Source organism: Microtus oregoni, unplaced genomic scaffold (genome assembly GCF_018167655.1).
Source record: "Microtus oregoni isolate MIOR12 unplaced genomic scaffold, Mior012 000005F_ref0000423, whole genome shotgun sequence".
NCBI classification, from domain to species: Eukaryota; Metazoa; Chordata; class Mammalia; order Rodentia; family Cricetidae; genus Microtus; species Microtus oregoni.
This window is the reverse complement of record NW_024543064.1, coordinates 25,567,323-25,581,958: the sequence shown is the minus strand read 5'-3', so window position 1 is coordinate 25,581,958 and position 14,636 is coordinate 25,567,323. Positions and strand designations below refer to the sequence as shown.

The 14,636-nt window shown below is 47.1% G+C and overlaps 1 pseudogene; it reads left to right on the top strand.

The window, feature by feature from the left end:
- Positions 1-1,724: 1,724 nt before the first annotated feature.
- LOC121448678 lies at positions 1,725-2,465 on the top strand (annotated as a pseudogene).
- Positions 2,466-14,636: the final 12,171 nt, after the last annotated feature.

Below are 14,636 nucleotides of genomic sequence, written 5' to 3'. Positions count from 1 at the left end.
GATGTGTGTGAATCTGCATGGTTTATGTGCATCATATACTTAGGAGTGTGTGGGAGAGGGTATCGGAGTCTCTGGAACGGGTTGTGAACCACCCGTGGGTGCTGTGACCCTAACCTGGGTCCTCTGCGAGAGCGGTAAGCGGTCTTAATGCCAGAGTAATCCCTTCAGCCCCTAGTTTTGTTTCTGAGTCAAGACCTCACTGTGTCGCCTAACTTGAGGCCTCCTAGACGCTGGGGTTATAGATATGAATCATCAAACCTGGCTCACATTCCTTATATAAAGACATCACGTCACGATCTGGGCTTGGGAGGACAAGCCTGTAATCCCAGCACTTGGGAGGTGTCCGTAGGAGGACTGGGAGTCTACTGCATGGTTGGTTCCTGGGCAACAAGAGGCCCTGGTTAAAACAAAGCAAAAATTCAACAGACAGAGGGAGGAAACTACTGGCACAAGTCTGTAATCCAGTTACAGTGGTGGCGTGCGCCTTAAATCCCAGCACTCGGGAGGCAGAGGCAGGCAGATCTCTGTGGGTTCGAGGCCAGCCTGGTCTACAAAGCGAGTTCTCGGACAGGCTCCAAAGGTGCACAGAGAAACCTTGTCTCGAAAAGCAAAAACAAACAACAAACAAACAAGTTTAATGGGGGGCTGGTGAGATGGTTAGTTAGGTCCAAAGGCCTGAGCTGGAGCTGACTGTCTGGGTTCAGTCCTTAGGACTGTGTGGAAGAATGCAGTCAGGCCACTGACTTTGCAACTTCGCAGCAGTCTCCTCTCGGCTTGGACAAACTGCCTGGCACCCTACTGACACATTGTCTGTGAGTCTAACAGACTTCTCATACCTGGGAAGTGAGTTTACATCAAAGGGGATTCTGGTGGTCACACATCCTGCTCCCCACCCCCTTCCCTGCCTTCTTGCCTGGGGATCAGAGAGCCTGGCTGCAGGCTCTGGCTGTGAAACCTTCCCCATCCTCAGAAAGGTAGGAGAGCTCCCCATCTGATTCCTCTCTCCAGAGTCCCTGCCGTGCTGTCTGTGGTTTCTAACACACCCCAGTAACCCACTCAGTGTCCAGTTTTTTTAAATATTTATTTATTATGTATTCAATATTTTGTCTGTGTGTATGTCTGCAGGCCAGAAGAGGGCACCAGACCTCATTCCAGGTGGTTGTGAGCCACCATGTGGTTGCCGGGAATTGAACTCAGGACCTTTGGAAGAGCAGGCAATGCTCTTAACCACTGAGCCATCTCTCCATCCCCCTTGTTTTGTTTTTTTTTGAGACAGGGTTTCTCTGTAGCTTTAGGGCCTGTCCTGGAAATAGCTCTTCTTGACCAGGCTAGCCTCGAACTCACAGAGATCTGCCTGCCTCTGCCTCCTGAGTGTGCCACCACTGCCTGGCTCTCAGTGTCCAGTTTTAACACCTTTCACCAAAAATCTTTCAACATGGTGGAAAAAGAGCTGACTTGAGCAAATTGTCCTCTGACTGCCATGCTCATTTTACACACACACACACACACACACACAAACACACTAAAAAATTGAGCTGGGTGTGGTGACACATGCTTTTAGTCCCAGCACTCTAGTGGCAGAGGCAGGTGGATTACTGTGCGTAGGAGATCAGCCTGGTCTACATAGTGATTTCCAGGCTAGCTCAGTCTATGGAGTGAGACTCTATCTCAAAATAAACAAACAAAGCAAAACACAAACAAAAGGACTGTAACTGGAAAAAAGCTATGGCTACCGCTGCGATGCTGTGTGCTGCGCGAGCTCTGCGGCCGCGGAGCTGGATCCCTGGAATCTGCCAGACACAGACCAGACACACCCACCAAAGAGCTTCCTTGCTGTCCTTCTGGGAACTCATCCCCATGAGAGCAGAACCACTACGGAAGAAGAAGAAGGTAGACCCTAAAAAGGACCAAGCAGCAAAGGATCGCTTGAAAAGGAGGATTCGAAAACTGGAAAAGGCCACCCAAGAACTAATTCCCATTGAAGATTTTATCACCCCTGTGCGGTTCTTGGATAAATCAAGACAGCGACTTCAGGAAGAGCATTCTTCCGAGGAGAGTGAGCAGAGAGCTCTCTTGCTGAAGAGGTGGGCACTGTACAAGAAGCAGGAGCATGAGGCAGAGAGGGAGGGACGCCATCCGAGCCATGCTGGAAGCCCAGCAGGAAGCACTTCGGGAACTGAAGCTTGAGTCTCCAGAGCTCAATGCCGAGGCCGTGAAGCGGGACTGCAGCCTATTTCCCTTTGAGAAAGAAGGGCCACATCACACGCCACCAATCTCTAACTACCAGGCCCCTGAAGGCAGGTACAATGACATCACCAAGGTATACACACAAATAGAATTCAAAAAATAAAACTGAAAACTGCTATCTTCAGAAGATGCTGGCCCTTGGAGTCAGAGTGACCGAGCTGAAGTCTATTTTCCACAGATGATACAGCCTGATACCAAATAAAATGTAATCAAAGGCAAAAAAAAAAAAAAAAAAAAAAAAAAAGTACTGTAACTCAGCGGGAGAGTACTCCGCTAGTAAACATCAGGGTTTAGGATTTAATCACCTGTTCTTCAAACAATAAAAACAACAAAAGACATCAGCAGATTACACTAGGCCCTGTTAACAGCCGGGTTGTCACCGTAGCCGCGTTGTCACTGTTGTCACCACCGAAGGCACTGGAGTCCAGCAGTTTTGGAGGGATTCATTGAGCCCATGTCTTAAGGACAAATAGCAGTGTCTGGGGAATACTCCCTACAGGAGAGCCTTGCCTGAGAAGGTGCTGGTCCTCTGTGGGCAGGTCTGCTTACGCTGGCTCCTCCTGCCCAAAAGAGACCTTCGGGTGGGCCGGAAGGCTCTGGAACTTGTTATCCCTGTGTTCTCTGGGGTGAAGGAACAGTCAACAGGCCTCAGGCCACTGGCTCATCCTTCCCCTGGCCTTATCAGAACTTAGCCACCCTTCCGTTAGCTTTGAGGCAGGGACCACCGCCTTCCCCAAGTAGAGACTCAATAATTTTGATCTTTGTGTAGCCGAGCTCTGTGACTCTCTGTCCACTCTACCAGGTAGGACAGGATCTGTGGAAACAGTTGAGGAATCCAAACATCACTTCTATTGTTTTTTCCAAACTGACGGGTCTGGGTTGGTTGAGGCTGGCATTCTAGTAAAGACGTGTGTTGCCTCAGCTCACGTGTTTTCTGGTAAGAGCTGTGGTCAGGTGGGGAAGTGAGGCAGAAGCATGCCAGGGTCAAAGTCAGTCATGGGTGACCAATGACCACCTTGCCTTCCTTCACTGGGGTTCCCCACAGTCCTTTCATACAGCCCTACTAGGCAATCTCAAAGTCCTTCCAGGGGCGGCTCTCTATGCCTCCTTCCTCTGGGGTCGGCAGTCCTGGTTCTCATGTGACTTCTGGCCCCGAAGATTCTGCTTCCCCAGTGCATGAAACCCAAGATCCCAGCAGTTTCTCGCTTTCTGAGAAGGGATAGAGGGCAGTCACTCTGTTTGATGGATCGTATCCTTCTCAGGAAGTCGAGGCAGATGAATCCCAGAAAAGAGGAACAGGGAAATTGTTCACTGAGCTTCTTCGGGCCACGCTCTTCAAGCGTTACTTCATATCTGGAGGGTCTTACCTGGCCTTGCCAAGAAAACTGAGCCTAAGAGGCCGAGTGACTGCCTAAATAGCATGAGTTGTCCCCAGGCAAAGCTGCCTGTCCCCTCCAGCTTCACTGAGCCCTTTGTTTCTCTTCCCCTCGGACAGCAGAAGGTGGTGGGTGAGAAGCTGGAGCCAGCCTGCTCCCCTCTGCCTCCTTCCTGTCTCTAGAGACCTCTTTGTTCCCCTATTCCTGCTTAGACTCCAAGGGTTCTCAGGTTCCAGTGGCCTAGAGGAATTGAACGGATTGTGACCTTTTGACCTGTCCCCTTTCCCATAACAATCCTCCCAAGCCTGGCAGCTACAATGGCCAGCAGCCGACTCAGGGCCTGCTTTGTTGAAAGTGGAAAAGAGATTGGTTCCAGGAGGTTGGGAGTAGTCACCTGCCCTTCTTTCTGTCTAGAACATGGGGTAGTAGTCCGAAGAGTGGATGTGAAAAGAGGAGCAAAATGGTGGCTTCCCCATCCTCTGTATCTAGACCTGCATCCCTGCACCGGGTAGAGGTGCGAGTCGTGGGTTGTATGACTGGCCTCTTGGCCATCCTTTGGCTTCAGCCTTCTGATTTCTGGGATTAGAGGCATGAAGCACATTCTTGCTACTTCACCGACTAATTGAGAGGAAAACTCTCTGAGCGGTGCCCTGGTTTCCTCCATCATCCATGGCCCTCTTGCCCTTTTTCTGTTGGTTGGTTCTTGAGTAGCCTCTGCTGGGGGTTCAGGTGCAATGGGCTTGAACTGCCCTGGGGAAGCCTTTTCCCAGCCCATCTGGAGCCAGAGATAAAGGAAGACCCTGCACTTGCCTAGCTAGGTTTCCTTGCCTTCGCCTTGCTTTTCAGGATCTAGAGGAAGCTGAAAGAATGGCGATTATCCACTCTGGGGAGATAAGGTTGCATTGTGAATCCTTTGTGAGCCCAGGAAGGTTATCATTCAGAGCAGAGTGACCAGCTCTGACCAGGAAATGTGTTTAGAGGGCCGTGGAGTGCTCGAGGAGACCTGGGAAAGCCTTTCCCAGCAGTAGAAGGCCTGAGATCCTGGAAAGATGGGGTGTGGCGGGTGAAACTGAGGAAAGCTGAGCTTGTGAAATCTTTAAAAATAGGTCGCTTTGTTCTGACTGGACTTGGGAGGGGGTTGGCCAAAGGTGGAGGAGCTGACTGGTCGGAGGCCGGCAGGAATTCACTCTCCAATCACAAGGCAAACGACACTGGTTGTATCCTCAGAAACCTGTAGGAGCCTGGACCAGGAATAATGGGGAGCCCAGCCTCTGCCCCTGCTCCCCCTCCCACCACCCCGGGTGCCTGGCTATATTTTCGGAGACAGAACAGGAAGTGGGCCTTCACAATGTCAGGATACAGGAAGCTATCGGACTATTGAAGGCCACTTCCTGTGAGCGGCTCATTCACATACATTTGTCACCGGCTATCAGGCCTTTTTCGGGCCCTACCATTGTCTACAGGGGCTGCAAAAGCCCAGGGGCCACCATCAGAGGCCCTGGACACAGAATGTGCTATTGTGCTGAACTGGCAGCACCATACAGGGTGGGAAGGAAAGTGGTGGGTACGAAAGGGGACGCCTGCCTTGTATTGTCATCCATGGCACAATGGGGCTGGGGACTGGGGTCCTTTCTTGTTCGTGGGAGCCTGAACTTCAGGAAGAAGGAATGGCCCCGCAGGAATCAGACCTCAAGTTCCGTACCAGACGGCGATAAAGGTGCCCCAGGACTGACTTTCGCTGCTGCTGGTGGGTTTCCTAGCCTTCTGCCAGGGCCGGTGCCGTGTAAAATAGTTGTGGCATCAGGAGACCTGGGTCTTCTGGCCATTTTCTATCGCTATTAACTGTAACATTGGACAAGTCCCCTCACCCTCTGGGATTCAGTCGGGTCTCGTGAAATGAGGAGAGTCATAGGTGGCTTTCAGGGCAGCTATAACTTAAGATAATCTGTTGAACTTCACCTGGGTTCCTGATACTTACTAGATAGTTAAGAAATGTCAGTGCCTTCCCCACCTGCATCTTCCCACGCAGCTCACTTCTGACCCCAGCCGTCCCCCAGTGAGCGGATCAGTGCGTGCAGACAGGCGTGTGCGGCATTTTCATGTCGGCCCGAACAAAGCATCTCTCTGCCTTCCTTCATGCCAAGAATATCAAATCAACTGTTATCATCCACTAACGTGTGGAGGGAGCAGTAGCAGATAATTGGTCTTTGGCCATGTGCCTTTTGTCTTATGTGTGAATCTGGGTGTGTTCAGTTTCTAGAAGTTGTAACAGGACAGATGCATCCAGGAGGGGATGAGCCTAGGGAGCTAGGTGGCAGCCAGGGGTTCTGTCGTCCTCAGCTCTGTCAGCTATCAGGAAAAGGCCACTTTCTGTTTCAGCTTCTGCGAGGCAGAAGGCTGCGTACTTTGGAATCACTTGTGGTCCAATCTTAGCTTCAGTGTGAGTAGCTAACAGGGCAAGTTGTTGGTCCCTTTGCTAGTAGGGCAGTACCTCCAAATTTTGTTGTTTTGAGACAGATTCTCATAGCATAGACAGTGCTAGCCTGGAACTCATGTACTGACCTGGAAGTGGTGGCAATCCTCCTGCTGCATGTCGGGGTTACAGTTGTGAGCCACCATATCCAGTATTTTAAGTATTAATGGTATTTTCATCACAGACTTTCTGTGAGGCTGAAATAGGAGAACGTGCCTCCCAACCTGGCTATGTTTTCCTTCCCTTCCTTCATTCCTGTCGCTCAGCCCTCCTCTGAGTAGAGAGCAATTGGTGGTCCCAGCAGATGAATGTTGCTAGGTTTGGGATGGTGTCCTAGTTAGGGTTACTACTGCTATGATGAAACACCACGACCAAAAGCAGCCTGGGGAGGAAAAGGGCTTATTTGACTTCCACACGGCAGTCCGTCATTGAGAGAAGTCAGAACAGGAACTCAAACAGTCAGGAGCTGATGCAGGGGCCGTGGAGGGGTGCTGCTTACTGGCTTGCCATCTTTCTTATAGACCCCAGGACCACAACCTGGGGATGGAACCACTCACAATTGGCTGAGCCCTCTTCCATCAACCACTAATTAAGAAAATGCCTTATAGGCTTGCCTGCAGCCCAATATTACAGAGGCGTTCCCTCCTTTGAGATGACTTTAGCTTTTGTCAAGTTGACATAAAGCGATCCTGTACGGATGGGATGGAGATTCAAGAGGACACTGAGATTAATTATCAGAGACTAAGGAGTTTATTAGAAGATTACTAGAAGAATCATTAATGCCATGAACAGAGGAAAGAGCATGGCAGGGCCTTCAAAGAGACACCAGACTCTAGTAACAGAAACAAGTTACATGGAGGAATCTCTAAGGGAATGAGAGCCTACAAGGCAAGGCCTGGAGTCTCTGAGGGGATGAGAGCCTACAAGGCAAGGCCTGGAGTCTCTGAGGGGATGAGAGCCTACAAGGCAAAGCCTGGAGTCTCTGAGGGGATGAGAGCCTACATGACAAGGCCTGGAGTCTCTATACTTTTTTGAGGAAGGGGTTGGGCAGTTTCACAGCCACAGGCTTCAGTCAGGCTCTCTGATTCCCAGGCAAGAGTCAAGGAAAGGGGTGGAGAACAGGATATGGCACTCCCAGGTGAAATGACTTGGCACCAGCCAGTCTGGGCGCTCACAGACAATGTCCCAGTAGGGTACCTGTCAGTGTCTGTGAGAGAAGGCCTGTGCAGAGCTGGATTCTAGCATCATATCCTTACATTCCAGTCTTTTGCTTATGTGTATAAAAAAAAAGAAATAGAAGATTTCACAAGCCAGGCAGGTAGAGGAGGAAAGCCAAGGGGCAGAAGCTGACAGAATCATCTAACTTCCTTTGAGCTGAGATTGGATGTCCTGGGATGAGGGTGGGGATTCCCCATGTAGAGAAAGAAGTCAAGTATTGGTCTCTAGGGCAGAGTGAGAACGCTAACGAGTCCAAGCAGCCTACCTTGGCCTGGAGAGAAGGCCCGATGTTGAAGAGCCATGACTGTCCTTCCAGAGGACTCGGGTTCTATTTTTAGCACCCACATGGTGGTTCACAACTGTCAACACCCCAGCTGCCGAGGATTCAATATTCTCTTCTGGCCCGTGCAGAGACTGCGTGCATGTAGTATATGCAGGCAAAACACTAATGTATCCAAAAGAAATCAATTTAGAAAAGAGGGACCTACCTCTGGACATAAGAGTCAGGACAGCCATCAGAGGAATAATTGCAACCGTGAATCAGGAAATCCATGAAGAATTCCTGAGAGAAAGGGGTGGAGGCTGAGTTGAAGAACTGATAATGGGTCATGCGTGAGAGGAGGGAGACCTGTAAAGAGCTGAAGTTTAAAGAGCAGAAGAGGTTGTGGGGAAAGCCGAGAGAAAAGGTAGGGTCTCTGGGGGGTTGCTCTAGGTCTCCTTAAAGTTAATCCCATTAAAAAGTTTTTGAGTATTAGTTACCAAATATCATGCCATATATTGAAAAGGCTGACAAAGCCCAATATCATTTTGGCTTTGGACGCACGGCATCCTAAACAGGTGCAACTTGTTGAAGGTCTAGCAGGACTGTGGCTCCTTTTCCGAAGGTTCTGTCTGTGGTACATGTGTGCCAGGGTAGCCTGGAGCTTACTCTGGAATCCAAGCAGTCTGGGATACCAGGGAGGCAGATTGTCAAAGGACGGAAGTGGTTACTGAAAGTCACCAAGAAAGAGATTTCTGTGGAGCCGGAGAGATGGCTCACGAGGTAAGAGCGTTTGCTGTACTTGTAGAGGATCCAGGCTCAGTTCCCAGCACCTGTATGGTGGCTCACAAGCATCCACAATAGCTTTAGGGAATCTGATGTTCTCAGTTGATCTCCACAGTTACCAGGCACACACCTGGTGCACAGACACACATGCAGGCAAAACGCTCACACATAAAGTTTCTTCCTTCCTTCCTTCCTTCCTTCCTTCCTTTCTCTCTCTCTCTCTTTTTTATTTTTTTGAGACAGGGTTTCCTCTGTATAACAGCCTTAGCTGTCCTGGAACTAGCTCTGTAGATGAGGCTGGCCTTGAACTCAAAGAGATCCACCTGTCTCTGCCTCCCAAGTGCTGAATTATTGACATGTGCTACTACCACCTGGCCAAACGAATATTTATTATGTATACAATATTCTGTCTGTGTGTATGTCTGCAGGCCAGAAGAGGGTACCAGACCCCATTACAGATGGTTGTGAGCCACCATGTGGTTGCTGGGAATTGAACTCAGGACCTTTGGAAGAACAGGCAATGCTCTTAACCTCTGAGCCATCTCTCCAGCCCCCCCAAATGAATATTTTTAAAAGAAATTATTTTGGATTATATTATCTATCAGTCATATTATACTCCAGGTTAAAGTACTTATTTTTGTTCTCTATAGTTGATATAACACAAATGTAACAGAAATAGTATGGTTAATGTTTAAATAATTAAAAACACAACTCTGAAAGGAGGAAGAATAGCAGGTTAAGGAGGCAGGCTTTTTAAACTGAAGGTGATTTGAATCTTCAAGTTCTCCCTTTTTAGGGATGGGAATTAGTCTAGGAAAGAGTAGCAGTCTAGGAGTTGGACCCAGGTAATATGCAAAAATAGGAAAAGTTTTCTTGGCCTTCAAAGACTTAGCCTTAAAGTTTACTGAATGACGTAATTATTTTACAAAGACAGTGAAACATTTAACTTCTATGGCAATGAATGTATTTTAATCAATTCATTAATTTGCTGGTTTATTATTTTATTGTGCGTGTATGAGTGTTTTGTCTATATGTGTGTAATATGTACCATGTGTGTTCTTTGTGCTCATGGGGGTCAGAACAGTATGTCAGATCCCCTGAAACCGGAGTTACAAAGAGTCATGTGATTGCCGGGAATTGAACTCAGGTCCTCTGGAAGAACAGCCAGTACTCTTAACCGTTGAACCGTCTTTCAAGCTCCAAGCATTTGAATCTTAATCTAGTGAAAACATTTGAAAACTGGGTTTAAAGAGGTAGAGTGTCTGAGAAATAATTACATCAAAAGGTATGTGTGGAGCTGCGCTTCCAGAGGACTCTGGTTCAGTTCCCAACACCGCATCTGGTGGCTCACGTCTGTAACTCCAGCTCTGCAGGATCCAGTGCCTCTGGCATCTACGGGCGCTTCTGCTCATGTGCAGCAGCCACATACTGACACACACACACACACAAATTAATAAAATAAAATCTTTTTTTTAAAAAGCTGGTCAAAGTAAGTACACGATGCCACCTTTGTCTGTAGTGTGACTGCTGTCACCTAGGGGTCGCCAAGCCTCGTTTTCAGTATCTTTTATACATTTGCACAAATGTAGGTAGTGAGTAAATTGAGACAAACAACAGATAATTAGAAAAACATCATCACATGCATAGAAGAAGTCAACTAAAAAAGCCTTGTTCAAACTCTGATGCTGGAATCACTGACTGAGGGTTTTTGGGGGCGGGGAGCCCTCTCCATGCGGGAACTTCCTGTTGGTCGTTCCCAGAAAGGCATTTATGTCAGTAGTAACTGACGCTGGAAGTGATTCACTTTTTAGTTGTTCTCTGAGGCACAGTGTTTTTGCCCTGTGCTGTTCCCGCGTTCTCTCTCCCTTTCCTTGTCCCTCTCTCTGTCCCTCTCCCTCTCCTCCCTGTCCCTCTCCCAGCACCCCCTCTTCTCTTCCTCTCCCTATTCCTTCTCCTCCCTGTCCATCCCCTCTCTTTTCTCTCCCTGTCCCGTTCCCTCTCCTCCCAGTCTCTCTTCCAGTCCCTTTCTCCCCTCTCCGCCCTCTCCCTCTCCCTCCTGTCCTCTCCCCTCCCCCCTCCAGCTCTCTCCTGTTACTGAGCCAGGGGCCAGCCTGACCCAGGACAGGTGAGTTTGAAGGACACGTTGAGACACATATACTTGGCTCTGAAGTAGACGGGTTAAACCTACCTCTGAGCCAGCTCCTTAGTGAACTTAAATAGCACACCACAACTGGCCAATATAATGTATGTAATTGTTTCCCTGTATGACCGAAGAAGGCAGGCAGACACCCATTGTGAGCCTCAGTTTACCTTTTGGAGATGGGTGAACTCAGAGATCAGCATAGTGAAGAGTGAACAGAACTCAGAAGGGTGAAGGGAAGCAAGAGCGGAGATTCTGGGAAGGACAGACTTCCGAAAGGAGGGGTCAGCATCTGGAGTACAGTAAAAGCCCAGCGAAGAGGAGGTAGCTGAACCCAGTGTGTCATGCTTCTGAGAGGAAAGGGAGCATAGGGCCGGGGAAGACACAGCTGTGGACGACCTGAGCTGCTCCGAGGGCTTCGTCTTTGAGTTAATAAAATCCTCTGGCTGTTTTTGCTCTTAAGGAGTTTCCTGTGGAGAACTCAGAATTAATAGCAGGTGCTTAATTGTCAACCCGAAGCATGAAAGGACACGGGCACAACGAGACGTTGTATAGCCAGGTTTATGCAGACACGGAATAGGCATAGTAGATCAGATTTATACAGGTTTAAGCAGTTGGTTTAGCAAAGTAAGTCTGATGTTGACTATAATTTAGTATGGATGTCAAGTAGGAAAAATTCTTTCTAATGGAATTGTTCCTACCTCTGGGACAGTGTAAATTAAGTCAATTTAAGGCTTCATTCAATAAATCAAAGTGTATCCAGGGGACTGAAGAGACGGCTCAGTGGGTTAAGAGCACCTGTTGATGATGCAGAAGACCTGAATTCAGTTCCCAGTCCCACATGGAGGCTTACAACCATCTGTAGCTCCAGTTCCAGAGGATCCGACACCCTCTTCTGATGCTTGCAGGCACCAGGCACACACATGGTGCAGATATGCGTGCAGGCAACCACTCATACACATAAAATAGAAACAAAGAAATCTTCGTTTAAAAGCCCTTATTGTTATAAACAGATAATTAACTTTAATTCTACCAAAGTGTAACAGAATTTTGACCTTGGGAATTATAACTAAATGATGACTATATTATAATCATCTGATGCATGATTAATAAAAACTTAAAGACAGATATTGGGATTCAACCTGAAAACCAAAAAAGCAAAGCAGTCAGCCATTAGCTCTTACCTCAGTCTTAGTCCAAAATGGTGATCATGCCTCCAGGAATCTCAGAATGAGACTATGTCTGTGAGCTGTCTTCTCCTGGTTTATAATCCTCTCTAGTTCTGGGACGAAAGGCGTGCACCACTGGGATTAGAGGCAGGCACTGCTGGTCTTTATGGCAACTAGTGGGGCTGTTGGGATTAAAGATGTGTGTCAGCCGGGCAGTGGTGGCGCACACCTTTAATCCCAGCACTCGGGAGGCAGAGGCAGGCAGATCTCTGTGAATTCGAGACCAGCCTGGTCTACAAGAGCTAGTTCCAGGACAGGCTCCAAAACCACAGAGAAACCCTGTCTCGAAAAACCAAAAAAAAAATAAATAAATAAAAATAAAGATGTGTGTCACCACTGCCTGGTCTGTAAGGCTGACCAGTAGGGCTGGTTTACTCTCTGATCTTCAGGTAACTTTATTTATTAAAATACAAATGAAATGCCACTACAGCCATTCTTTATAAATTTCCCACAAAATCTTTTCTTATCTAAAAGTCTTTGACAAAAACCTCCTTTACCAAATCTATACTTTATGTCTGTAACTCTCAAGTCCGTTAATAAATGGGTAAGAACTCGGGAAACCATCCTGTACTATGGAAATTAGTTATTATCAAAAGCACATTTGTGCCGGGCGATGGTGGTGCACGCCTTTAATCCCAGCACTCGGGAGGCGGAGGCAGGCGGATCTCTGTGAGTTCGAGACCAGCCTGGTCTACAGAGCTAGTTCCAGGACAGGCTCCAAAACCACAGAGAAACCCTGTCTCAAAAAAAAAAAAAACCAAAAAAAAAAAAAAAAAGCACATTTGTAAAAACAGAGGTTCTAGCCGGAAGGGAGGCAGGCAGATCTGGTTGACCCAGTTGGATCCCATCTCGGAGAGAGAGGGAGTGGGGAAGAAGTTATATTTAAACCTTATTAACTAACAGAAGATGTCTTTGAGCAAAAACCCTCCTTACCTTAAAATATTATATATAAGCTGGGTGGTGGTGGCGCATGCCTTTAATCCCAGCGTTCAGGAGACAGAGGCAGGCGGATCTCTGAGTCCAAGGCCAGCCTGGTCTACAGAGTGAGTTCCAGGACAGCTGGAGCTACACTAAGAAGCCCTTTCTTGAAAAACCAAACCAAACCAAAAAAACAAAAACCACTGATACTTACAGTCATAAATATGTACATGATGAAACCCCAACAGTCATCGGGCCTTGCTTTTAATACTTACAAAATTCAGTGATGTTTGTGTATTCAGATATATCTCGCTCAGATAAAACCCCAAATAGTTTAAATCTTAGTTTGTCAGTGTAGTAAGTAATTATCTTCAACAAAATCATTTAAGCCAGCTTTTGTTCTTGCCTGGTCTCTGATACAGTAGAAGGCCCAGACAATAAAGATTGTTGTTCCTTGAGTCCATAAGACTAACTAACACCAGAGAGATGTGGCAGGTCTGAAGGAGAGAGGGAGAATATTGGACTGGCTGGAAGGCTAAGGGAGCCTGTTTTAAGGCCATTGTGTGGTGGGGGGAGGGGAGGGCTTGTCTTGCACTGTGGGGTATTTCAGGGGCCTACATTGGATGGATGCACTTTAACCCAGGTTTCTGACTTCCTAGAGGCCCATCGTTCTCCCTGGATGCTTAGAGAGGCTGTTTTATGAATTCAGAATTCAGACAGGCTATTCAACTCTTTGTGCAGAATCTGTCAGCACAGAAACAGTTATGAGAGCTGACTGAGGAAGACCGAGAGATAGCAAGCTGCAGTGCCTGGGGGATTTAGCATTTCCTGAAGTCCAGGAGGCCCCAGGGAGCTGGTCACAGGTACACTCTCTGTAGGAGCTTGTAGGCATTCTGGAAAACAGCAGGGAAATGGGTCCTATTGGTCCTATGTTCTAATCTAATAGTTATATGAGCAAAAAATAATTAACTTAATCATTGAACATATGTTAATATTATTACTTTTAGTCTTATTTTATGTTATGTGCATGAGGAGAAGGCTTTGGGTTCTATCGAACTGGAATTGCTGGCGGTTGTATGCCGTGATGTGGATGCTGGGAATTGAACCAGGGTCCTTTGCAAGAGCAACAGGTACTCTCAACTGTGAAGTCACCTCTCTAGCCCCTGAGCATACATTAGGATTGCTTTATCTTTTCTACATCATGAAAGTTACCTGGACCTTCACAGTTTGCTGAGATCTTTAAACTCTGCCTTGGTCATTTTGGCTCAAGACAGTGTTGCCATGACGGAAATCCTTCAGGCATTTCCTAATTCTCAAAACATTTCAGCATTTTATGAGACATAACACAGTAAATTCCAAAGTGTATCTGAAGCAAGAGCTGTAGGTTACCTTGTTACCCAGAAAGGCAACAAAACAAAACAAAATAAAATAAAACCCTAAAACCAAAACCCAAACCAAACAAAACCTTGATGTTAACCTTGTAATTGTTAGAAAAAAATTTTCAAACAACTTTTTGATTTAAAAAATGAAAACTTATCAGTTTTGAAATACCAAATGTATATATTTTAAAATAGGCGAGTGAAAACTTAAGAAGTCAGATTAAAGTTTAGGAAGTTATTTTGAACAAAAAAAAAGTGTATACCTTTTTTATGATTTTAATTTAATTTTATGTGTATGGGTGTTTAGCTCGCATGTGCGTCTGTGCACCACTTGCATGTCCGGTGTTTGCAGAGGCCAGAAGGGGGTGTCGGATCCCCTGGAACTGGAGTTACAGACAGCTGTGAGCCACCATGTGATTGCTGGGAATTGAACCCAGTTTCTCCACAAGAGCAGCTACTGCTCTTAACAGCTGAGCCGTCTCTCCAGCCTCCAAATGTGCTGCTCTTAATTTTAGGCAGGTCTCAAGAGCTTAAGAGTGATGGGCCTTGTTTTCTAAATTAACTTTTTTCCCCCAGGCATATAAACTATTTATTAACAGCAAAGGCCCAGG